We start from the raw sequence: 11,339 nt of genomic DNA, 5'->3' as shown, positions 1-11,339 counted from the left end.
CGCCGCCGCCTGTCAGGCCCAGTGATTTAGGCAGCTGCAGAATGTTGGCACGGCCCTGGCCCCCCGCTCTCCGCAGGCCTGGGTCTGGCTCTGCTTCCTGGCAGCCGGAAAGGGAGGCTTGCTCCAACATGTCAAGGTGGACCATAAATTAGGGCTCTCGGGGCCCTACCCCGGGGAGCAGGGGTATGCACGGGCAGCGATTGGGTCCTGGCGGGGTCTGGGCCCTGAGTCCCCCTCCTCGCCCGTATCTGGCCCCGTCCCTCCCGCTTTCTCTCCAGCCCACCCTGGTGCCAACATGGTTGGAAGCCAGACTTGGAGCCTTGCTTTCCTCTGTCCACCCCCGGGTAGTCACTCAGCCAGGTGTTGGGCAGCTAAAATCCGTGTGCAGAGCCCAGGCCCTGCTGGCATTGCCACCGCTGTTCTGTCATTACCCCGCAGCCACTCTGGGTCTCCTGCCAGAGTGGGCACAGGCACCAGCCCAGGGGTGCGTCCGGGCCTGAGAAAGGCTGGAGGCTGCCCCCACCCGTGGGCCGGGAGAAGGGGGGCCTGCCGAGCCCTGAGAGCACTCTGGGGTCCCAGACCCGTGTCAGAGTCCCAGCTCGCGGTTCTTCACTGGGTCTGTCCTCCGTGGCAAGCGGGGGCGACAGGGTCCCTCCCTCAGCAGTGTTCAGGGGCAACGGAGTAACTTAGTTTCCGAGGACCTGGTGCTGCCGGTAGGGCCTGTGGTCACTGAGGGCTGGACCAGGGGGACCTGGTCAGGGCCGTGCCTTTGGTGACTTCTCAGCCGCCCGGGCCTCCCCTCCCTGTACATCCTTCCTCAGTCCCCTGGCTCTTTGCGAAGCCCAAGCCCCAGAGGGAAAGGGAAGACTCCCGGCCAGCCAGTCCCTTCCTACCTCCCAGCCTCAGTTTCCCCTTTAGTCGGCTCAGACCAGGGCTGTGCTCGGCACCTACTCAGCCCTCTCTGGGCTGGCTGGCCGGCTGCCAGTGTCGGAGGGGGCCTCTGCCAGGGCCCCCAGAATGGAGCAGGAGAGAGCAGCTGCCTGCGGGGCTCCAGGGAGCCCCCAAACCCAGACCCCCTTGCCCATAAACATTTATGAGGCTGTGAGGGACTGACTTCATCCTGCCCCCCACACAGACCCCATGGGGATGGCCCTTGTTTATAGCATCCAGCCCCCCGCCCCCTCCCCAACACACACCTTTGCCTGGGACACCACCTCCCGCCCCAGCAGCCCCCGCCCCCATCCCGAGCTTGATGAAGCCATTTCCAGCCCCAAGCGGTCTGGTCTGGAACCGAGAACTCAGAAAGGGCCTGGGGGCGAGGGGGGTGGAGGGAGAGTCTGAAGGTCCAAGGATGAAGAGGTCCTGTGAGATGTGCGCGAGAGGGAAGGCCGTTCTGCGCAGATGGCACTCTGATCCGCAGGCGGCACGGCCAGTGCGTGATCAAGGAGGGGGTCGTGTTCCCACCAGGGCAGACCTCTGGGGCAGTGGGACACACGCTCCCCAAAGACCCCCTCCCTGCAGGCACACGGCCCAGTGGGAGCAAGTCTGCAAGGGCTGCCTCAGCCCTGCAGGCTCAGCCGGGGGTCTTGGCCAAGAAACCGGGAGCGGCTTCACTGAGACAAAGGAGCCTGCGAGAGCCTCTCCCAGCCGCCGGGAAGGCTCCGTTGGCACTCTTAGCCCATCTAATCCTTGCAGCGGCCCTCAGAGGGAGCTCTCACTGGTCCTGTTTTACAGATGAGGAAACCGAGGCCCAGAGAGCAGGCCCGGCTCACAGCAGGCACGTGGCGTTAGTTCTGTGGTTATTACGAGCCGTTGTTGGGCCAACGTGTCTCCGAAACACTTCCCAAGCGGTCGTGATTGGGGTACAAGCAACCCAGTGGGACAAGGCCAAGTGATCTCAAAAGCAACACTCCCCACCGATTCCTTTAAAAAGCTATGTTGGTGGGGCGCCTGGGTGGCTCAGTCGGTTGAGCGTCCGACCTCAGCTCGCGCCATGATCTCGTGTTCTGTGGGTTCGAGCCCCACGTCGGGCTCTGTGCTGACAGCTCAGAGCCTGGAGCCGGCTTCGGATTCTGTGTCTCCTTCTCTCTCTGCCCCTCCCCCGCTCATGCTCTCTCTGTCAAAAATAAATAAAACATAAAAAAAATAATAATTTAAAAAGCTATGTTGGATGTGGGCTGGGGGTGCCTTTGGGTCTGGGGCGGGACATACCAGTCTATCTTTTGAGAGGGGCCCATAGGGCCTGAGGGGCTAATTCTTTCTCCCTCTCACCCCTTTGTGAGTCCACAGTCTTTTTTGTTTGTTTGTTTTTAATAATTTATTTATCAGCGGGGAGAGCGCAGGCAGGCCAACAGCAGTGAGCCTGATGCAGGGCTTGAACTCACGAACTGAGAGATCATGACCCGGGCTGAAGTCTGACGCTCAACCGACTGAGCCCCCCAGGTGCCAGAGTCTGCAGTCTCGAGATCCACTCTGGATCTCCAGGACCCCAAGCAGGGGCCAGCCCCCATCATCACCCTCCTGCAACAGCACACTGTCCTCCCCCCACAATGTCTTCTCCGAAGCAGCCACCAGAGGGTGGCCATGAGCATCCCAGTCCTACACTCTGCCCACAGTCCTCCAGGGCTCCCACCTCCCTCAGAGTCAAAGTCTGAGGCCCACAAGGCCCTGCGTGACCTGCCTGTCCCCTCCCTACCTTCCCCTCCTCCCTCTCCTTGCCCGCTCTGCTCGCTGTTCCTGCAACACGCCAGGCCCAGGGCTGCCCCAGGACCATTGCTCTGCTGTGCCGTCTGCCTGGAACCCTCTTCCCCCACGTGTCCCCACAGCTACCCCCTCACTTCCTTCGGTTCTCAGCTCAAATGTTACCTCCTCACTGAGGCCTCCCCGAATCCCCACACACACTTTACCCTCTTCTAGTCTTTGCCCATAGCACTTCGAAGCTTCTAGATCCCACATCATCATCATCATCATCATCATCACGTGTATTGTTTAATGGGCTGTGTATCTCCTTGAGGGACTTACCCTGGCTGTCACACCCTTGGGTCAACAACCAGCCTAGGAACACAGCAGGACTCCATAAGTATGTGGCCCAGCCCTGCTTCCTGAGTGCCAGCCCTGGTCAAGGTTCCGTTCACTACACCCCCATTCGATGACAGCTGTGGGGGGCGGGGCAAGAGAAACCATCCATACCCAAATCTCAAGTCAAGACTCGAAATTCACTTACACGTATTGACTGAGAACCTACGTGTGCCATGCACGGTCTGGGGCCTGGGTGGGGGTCACATCAACCAACAACACCAATGACCTCGCTCCTTGCCGGGGGGGCCCGAAGCCTGGTCTTGAAGGGAAAAAAGGGGAAAAGAGCAGTTTTTTTAAATGAGCAAACAGGCAAGCATGTTTTACACAGAACTGTACTCGAGAGAGAGAGAGAGATCATGCTGACACAAAAGGCAGGAGGGGGGGAGGTCTCTTTAGCTAAGGGTGCTCAGGGAGCTCCCAGAAGAAAGCAGCCCTTGGGGTGCTGTGGAGGAAGGGTGTTCCAGGCAGAGGGAACAGAGAGGGTGGAGGTCCTGAGGCTGGGTCGAGCCTGGTGCACTGCCCCAGCAACAGCTAGGAGGCCATGCAGCAGGGGGCGATGCACCATGGGATCGTCGTGAAGGGAGGAGAGGGGCCAAAGTCAGGTCATGTTTCCCAGGTGGGACACAGCAAGTCAAGGCAGAGATTGCCGTCCAGGGGGTCCTGCCTCCTAGGATACCAGGAAATCCGTCCTGCCATTTCTCTCGTCCTGGCAAAGACCCCACCCAGAGCCACGCCCGCCCATGTGAACACACCCAAAAGGGCTGCCCTGGGAGGGGGGGCCTGAGCCCTGAATGCCTTGGGGCATCAGACAGCTGTGCCCACAGGTCCTCATCATGGAGGGGCGGGTGGGGATCTTCCGACTGGGTTCTGGTGGGGAGCCTCAGCCAATGTCCCCACCTCAAAGCCTAAAGCCAGGCTGGTCCCCTCACTTCAGGGGTTTCGAAGTCAGGGGCAGAACTTGCCCCCCCGCAAACCCCTGTCTGGCTTGACATCTAGGGCTCAGAACACAGCAGAGCCCCCCCAGTTCTGTGGATACAAGGCAGCCACAGCCAGAGGGTGGCTTTGCTGGTGGGGAAACTGAGGCACAGAACAGTCGCCACCCCCCGAGACGTCTCGCAGTTCCCCTGCAGTTATCCCTCGCCCTTTACTCTGGTCCTCCTCGGATTGGGCAGCTCCCAGCCCCGTGTGGGGTCCCTCCTCAGAGCCAGCCAAGCGGCCTGGGGGCTTCACAGAGGGCTGGGTGGTCGGCCCCAGCTCAGCCCCTCTCTCGCACCTCCAGGAGCCCCGCTGGGCTCTAAGCATTCCCTGAACCGGGGGAGGAAAGGTGTGAGCCAGGGCAAGGCTCTGGGGGGGACCAGACAGGCGGGCGGGAGGGCTCTCAGCCCAGTTGGAGGGGAGACCCATGGCCCGGCCTAAAGTTCTCCCTCCTTTCTGAGAAACCCATCCAAATGCTTTTATTTTACTATCCCCCCCCCGCCCCGCCCACAGCAGCCTTGCTAAAACATACTCTACAGTTTCTTTTTTTCAATAGGTAAAACCGACAGAGACCACAGAATTTACAATATGCCAAAGGGTGTTCCAAAAAAATACCTCTCTCCCCAGCCGCCACCCCCCCACACACACCCTGCCGCCCTCCCCAGAGGCCGCCAGCCCGGTTTCTGGTTTATCCTTCCAGCAATGTTCCCTGCAGAGGCAAACGTGTCTGTATATTTTCTTTCCCTCCCCCAGCGAGTAGGTCGCACCGCCCCTGCTGTTTCGTAGACCCGAGTCTGGTTCCCTGATGGTAGCACATCTTGGATTTCGTCCTACACAGTAAAGACTCGGGCGTCTTGCTTTTAACGGCTGCATAATATTTCATCCTGTGACTACATCGTCATCCCCTTCAAAGGACATTCCTTGCTTCCCAGGTTTTTGCTACTGGCCCTAGTGCAGAGTTCAAGGAGCGCCTGTTACATGTACGTTTTGCATGTTGGTGAATACAGCCGCCCGCTTCCCGAACTTGTTTAAATTAACGAACTTTCTTTTCTAGAGCGGCTTTAAGTTTGCAGAAGAAGCCAGTAGAGGGCAAGGAGTTCCTCTCTACCAACTCCCCTCCCACAAGCACACACAGCACACACAGTGGCCCCTTTTGCAGTCTTGCATTACTGTGATACCTTTGTTACAACTCATGGACCTGTATTGATACGTTGTTATAAACGAAAGTTCAGAGTGGACAGGTGGTTCCCTGGTGGTGATGTGCATGCATTCATTGGGTCTGGCCAAATGCATCATGGCAGGTCCCACCTTTGCGGGATCACGCAGCGACGTCTCACTGCCCCCCCCCCAGATCGTCCGGGCTCTGTCCCTTCATCCTTTCCCACCCGCCCCCGCCGCGGCAGACACTGACCTTTTCACTGTCTGCACAGCTTTGCTTTTCCAGAATGTCACAGGGTTGGAATCATACAGTGTGTAGCCTTTTCAGGCCGACTGCCTTCTAGGGATAGGCATGTAAGTTTCCTCCGCGCCTTTTTGTGGCTCAATGGCTCGTTTCTTTTTAGCGTTGAATGACATTCCGTTGTCTGGATGTCTCACAGTTTGCCCACTCGCCTATGGAAGGACGTTCCGGGTTGCTTCCGAGTTTTGACAATTACGACTGAGGCTGCCATAAACATCCGTGTGCAGGTTTTTGCGTGGACATAAGCTTTCAACTCCTTCGGGTAAATACCGGGGTGGGGTGTGCAGTTGCTGGATCGGATGGTAAGAGCACGTTTAGTTTTCTGAGAAACCTCCAAAAATGCCTTCCAAAGGGGCCGGGCCATTTTGCATCCCTACCAGCAGTGAAGAAACGTCGCTCTGCGTCCTTGCCAGCATTTGGGGTTGTCAGAGCTCCAGATCTTGGCGGTCGCAATAGGTGTGTGCAGCAGTATCTTGTCTAAATGTTTAAATAACCATTTGCGGGGGAGCCCGGGCGGCTCAGCGGGTCAAGCGTCCGACTTCGGCTCAGGTCGTGATCTCACGGCGCCTGAGTTCGAGCCCCGCGTCGGGCTCTGTGCTGACAGCTCAGAGCCTGGAGCCCACTTTGGATTCTGTGTCTCCCTTTCTCCCTCGCTCACGCTCTGTCTGTCTGTCTGTCTCTCTCTCTCTCAAAAACGAATAAACGTTACAAAAAAATTTTTAATAAATAAATAATCATTTGCTGATGCCTCCTTCCGGGAGCCAGGCACGGTCCCGATACCTTTAACATGATTTCGCTGCAATTCAGCCTAGGAAGGATGTGCTGTTACCCCGTTTTACAGATGGAGACACCAAGGCTCAGAGAGGGATAGCTGCTTGCCCGGGGTCTTACAGCAAATGAGGGTAGGGCCAGGGCCTTGTGGCTGATTCCAGAGCACTTCTGCCTGCAGTGTCCCAGGCCCCGTGCTGGGCACTGGGGACACAGTAGTGACCAAGGTAGATCCCGTCTAGTGGGTCTGGACCCTCCCAAGGCTCACAGTCTAGTGGGGGAGACAGACATGTGACCGGGCAGTTCCAACTCAGGCTGACTAGGACTGTAATGGGGTTGCACAGGCAGAGGACGACCCAGAGGAGTCACCTGGCCCGGGTGTGCAGGGAGGCTTCCTGGAGGAGGGGGTGCTGAAGCATGCAGAGGAGCTTCCCGGGAGAAGGGGAAAAGAGCGACGCAGGCAGGAGGAACAGCATGGAGGGTGGCTCAGAAGAAAGAAAGGGCCGTAAGCCAAGAGCCCAGGCTCCGGGCACGGGAGAGTCCCGGTTTCCTACCCCACGGGTAGCCATTCAGCCCCTTCCCTGGGCCTCGGTTTCTGCTGTTCAGCACGGTTGTGGGGATTCAGTAAACCCCCACGGGTGGCACACTCGGCTGGGGCTGGTCCGTGGCGAGCCAGAGGGTGGGAGGGAGCCAGGAGGACCCCGCCCGGGGGAGGAGGGGGACAGGTGGAGGGAATAGAGAAAAGCAGCAGACGTACAGCCCCGGGTCTCCCGTCTCCACGTAAAAGGAAATGGCAGGGTGTGGGTGGGGGTCCGCTTCCTGCCCCTGGAGGCCCCCCCCGCCCCCCCCCCCCGCCCCCACTCACTCTCTGGCTCCCATTAGTGAGGCCACCTGCTGCGGGGGCCCCGGTCCCAGGCATTCCCCTGCCCACACTCTGCCCCAGTGACCACCATTAACAATGAATAATGACCCAGAGCAGGTGGGACCCGGAGGCCGCGGAGTGTGGACAGAGAGCCCCCCCACCTCGGAGCCCTCTTCTCCAGCCCCTGGGAAACTCATCAGAGGTCCCTTTGCTGAGAGGCCATCCGAGCACCTTCTGTGGCTTCTATTCAGGCTCCTCATTACCTGCCCGCCCCCCCCCCCCCGCCCGACGCCCGTTGCCCCGCCAGCTAAAGTCTTCAGACTAAGCAAACAAGAATACAGATGGCCGGTTAAGTTTAAACCTCAGGTAAACAATGAACGACATTTTACTGTATGTTAGCATCCGTCCCATCCAATCTGTGGGACACACTTGCACTAAAACATGATCCATTGTTTCTCCGAAGTTCAGATTCAGCTGGATGCCATCTGGCAGCCTTTCCTAATCCCATCTGGATGGATAACGGGCCTCAGTTGTCCTTCCTGCATTATGGGTGAGTCCCCATTGACCAGTCAGAGGGACCCTGCCCCCAGGGCATGCCGGGGGGGGGGTGGGGCTCATGTCAGCTGGGTCCTCCGCTTAGATGCTGGCCTTGAGGCCCCGGGGGGGGGGGGGGGCGGTAGGATGGGAGAGATTGAGGCCACAGCTACCTGTCAACTGCAATGGATGTGTCGTAATTTGGGTGCTGGAGCTGTCACTCAGGTGAGGTCCCTGGGGGAGAGGAAAGGAGGGGCCGCACGCGGCCTCCCCCGCAAGTAGCCACCGAGTGAGATCTGTTATCTCCCCGACCTTCCACACAGCCCCGATGGTGCGGGCGCAGTCCCCGAATCCCCGCTCTGGCCCTTGCAAGTGCTAGGACTTTGAACCAAGCGTTCTCCCTGCGCCTCAGTCTCCTCGCCTGTCGTATGGGGACACCACCACTGCTGCCACCCGGACCCAACCATCGGGGCCGTTGAGAGGATGAAATGCATTCGCATATTCGAGGAGCCTGTCCTGGCACAACGCTGGCCCTCACTTAAGTGATGTCTGGCTTCTCTCCCGGTCCCAGAGGGAGGGGCTGAGCGGGAATCAGAGGCTAATTTTAGCGCTGATGACACCCCCTGGCCGCCTGCCTTGTCCAAACATCCTCAGCCAAGCGTGTAGGTTCAGAGCATCCCTCCCCAACCTCTGACATCCAAGGAGCCTGTTTATTCGTTCCTGTTGGCCAAAGCATTCCTTGCCTGCCTGCGCCTGCCGTCCGGGCACCATCCCCACGTCGCCTGCCCTGTGTCACCCAGGGTCAGGGACATCTCACCTGCAGGCCGCCTGGAGACGGCCAGCGGCAGGGCAGTCAGGGTGGGGGGCAAGGAAGAGGATGGGCGAGGGTCACTCCTGCCCCAAAGTCCGGCGTCCCCCAGAGGCTTCATTTGTCGTTTCCCAAGTAAGATCCCCAACTTCTGTCTGTGTCGACTCAGATGCTGTAATTCATCCAGGACCTGCTTCCCCAGTACCTACTGGGGACCCAGAGGCTGTCCCCACAGGGCTCCTGGTCTTGGGCGGGGAGGCAAGGACGAGCCAGGAAACAGGAGAATGTTCCGGTGGTGCTTAGTACTTTCCATTCATTTGTTCGTTCGTTGGTTGGTTCATTCATTCATTCATTCATCCATTCATTCACTCATCCATTCATCCAAGGCATGTTTATTGAGGCCCTCCTGTGTGTCGGCCACCGTTCAAGGTGCTGGGACTCAGCAGCAAGGAAACAAAGCAGGCCAGGATCCCTCCTGGAGCTGACATTCTGGTGGGAGAGAGGCAGGAGCAAATGATATAAATAAGTCAAATGCATGGCCCAGTGAAATGGTGGTAATTGTGGTGGAGGAAAAGAAAGCAGGAGAGGGGTCGGGGAGTGCTGGCGGGGGCAGACGGAAAGACAGCGATTCAAGGGAGCCACATTTGAGGAAGCCATATGGGTATCGGGGAAAGAGTTCCAAGCTGAGGAATAAATAGCACATGCAAAGGTCCTGGGGTATGACGAGTGAGGAGGCACGTGGGGAGACGCAGCAGGACCTGGGCCAGGCTTTGCCCCCGAGACCGATGACAGCCCCTGGAGGGTCTTGAGCAGAGGACGGATGAGATGTCGCCTGAAATTTCACCATCCGGCTCTACCATTTTTTCGCAGGCCAAGTCCTCGACCCGGCACCCTCCAGCTTGAGGGGAGGGCCGGGGTCGCAGCTGGGCCGGGGAGCCCGAGCGGCTGCAGGTGGAGTCCCACTGTCGATTAGGTCTTCCCAGCCAGGAACATTCGGAGAGCCAGGGTAAGGGGGGAACGGCCGCCCGCCGGAGCAGCCGGGGGGCTGGGGGGGCGGAGGCAGGGCAAATTCTGGGCACATCCTCTGCACGTGGCGTCTCTACCTGCGCCCTGTGGGGCCAGGCCCGGGGCCCGGGTCGCTGGCATTCCTGGCTCAGGTTTCCGCCAGTGGAGGGACAGGTGTCTTAGAATGCTGGCTGGAAGACATCCTCCAAAAACAAACAAAATCTACGCTTTCCTGTCTCCTTGTCCCAACAGATCTCTGAACCATTCTCCGTCTTGCAAAACACCTTCGTTGGCTTTTCTGACTCTAAAGCCGCCACACACGAGCTCCCACAAAACCTTCCCAGAGTGAGAGGGGGATAAAAGGGCCCTTTGTTCCCCAGCCCCCAGTATTCCCTGGAATTTTCTGTCTCCCGACACCGGGCGGCAGGGATGCACCTAGGCGCTATTGTCTCTTCGCGCACAGTTTTGCAACGGCTTTTTTCCACTCGACAATAGAGGGCCCCACAGCTTTTATTTCCAGAAATCGGAAAATGAAGCGTGTCCAGCCCCCGCCTCCTCACCCACCGCACGCTGAAATTTAAGCCACGTGAACCGGGAAGGCCAGGGTGCCGGAGGAGGGCGCAGCCCGACGGGCCGGGGGGCCGGGGTGCAGAAAGGCGGAGGGGGGTGGGCAGCACAGGGATGCCAGGTTTCTGTCACCTTGCACTCCCCCCGCCCCCGCAGAGCAGCCCCCAGCACCTGACAATGGGCAGGAGGAGGCTGCGTTCTTGAGAATATAGGAGGGGGAAACTGAGGTCCAGAAAGGGCCAGGGGCCCAGGCCTGGGGGTCTCCAGCCCCTGCCTGCAATTCTGCCCCCACAGGGACCCTTGAGGATCGCAGGAGGGTGATGGTGGTGTGCCAGCCCACCTGAAGAGGGTGCCCGGGTTGCTTCCTTTTGCAGAGAAGGTAACTAAAGCCCAGAGAGGTGACATAACTCACCAAAGGGCACACAGCTGCCAGAGGCCAAAGTCTGTTCCCCGAGGGGCGCCTGGGCGGCTCAGTCGGTTGAGCGTCCGACTTCGGCTCAGGGCATGATCTCGCGGTCCGTGAGTTCGAGCCCCGCGTCAGGCTCTGTGCTGACAGCTCGGAGCCTGGAGCCTGCTTGGGATTCGGTGTCTCCCTCTCTCTCTGCCCCTTCCCTGCTCATGCTCTGTCTCTCTCTCTCTCTCTCTCTCTCTCTCTCAATAATTAATTAATTAATTAAAACATTAAAAAAAAAGAAAAAAACGAAGTCTGTTCTCCAAAGCTCTTGTGGTCAAGAGCTCTGAGGTCAGACAGACAGGTCTACCACTTAGGAGCTACAGGTGGATTCTGACTTTAAATGGGGGCTTCCAGAACATCCCAGAACATTCTAGCATTGGGGGAAATTGCTGCTGTCCAGAGAGAGCAAGAGCCAAGGGAGACAGGGTGGGTTTTTTTGTTTGGTTTTTGTTTGGGGGGGGATTTTTGGTTGAGGGGGAAAAGGTAAACCCCGGGCACTTTGTGAGCCTCGGTTTCCCTGTCTGTACAGTGGGCACTTGGGAATCCTTGCAGCACCTTTGGGGCCAGGTGAGGGGATAAAGGGACACTGATGGGTGAGGGTATGGGGGCCCTGGGGGACCTCTGCCAAGCCCGCCGGTAACCCCAGGGCTGCTCGCCTGCCACCCACATTCCACGCCTGGGGCCGCCCTCCTCACTCACTGGCCGCAAGCCAGGAGACCTGGGAGGCCAGCCCAGAGCATCCTTGCAGGCGGGGGCAGGGCCGGTCCCTGGGGTGGGGGGCACAGGCTGGAGCCTAGGGACCCCTTCGTCCCTGGGGCCACTGCCTCCA

This window comes from Lynx rufus, unplaced genomic scaffold (assembly GCF_022079265.1).
Source record: "Lynx rufus isolate CCGP_SWC_20201006 ecotype Redwood Valley unplaced genomic scaffold, mLynRuf1.p SCAF_4, whole genome shotgun sequence".
Lineage (NCBI taxonomy): Eukaryota > Metazoa > Chordata > Mammalia > Carnivora > Felidae > Lynx > Lynx rufus.
Note: the sequence above shows the minus strand (reverse complement) of the source record.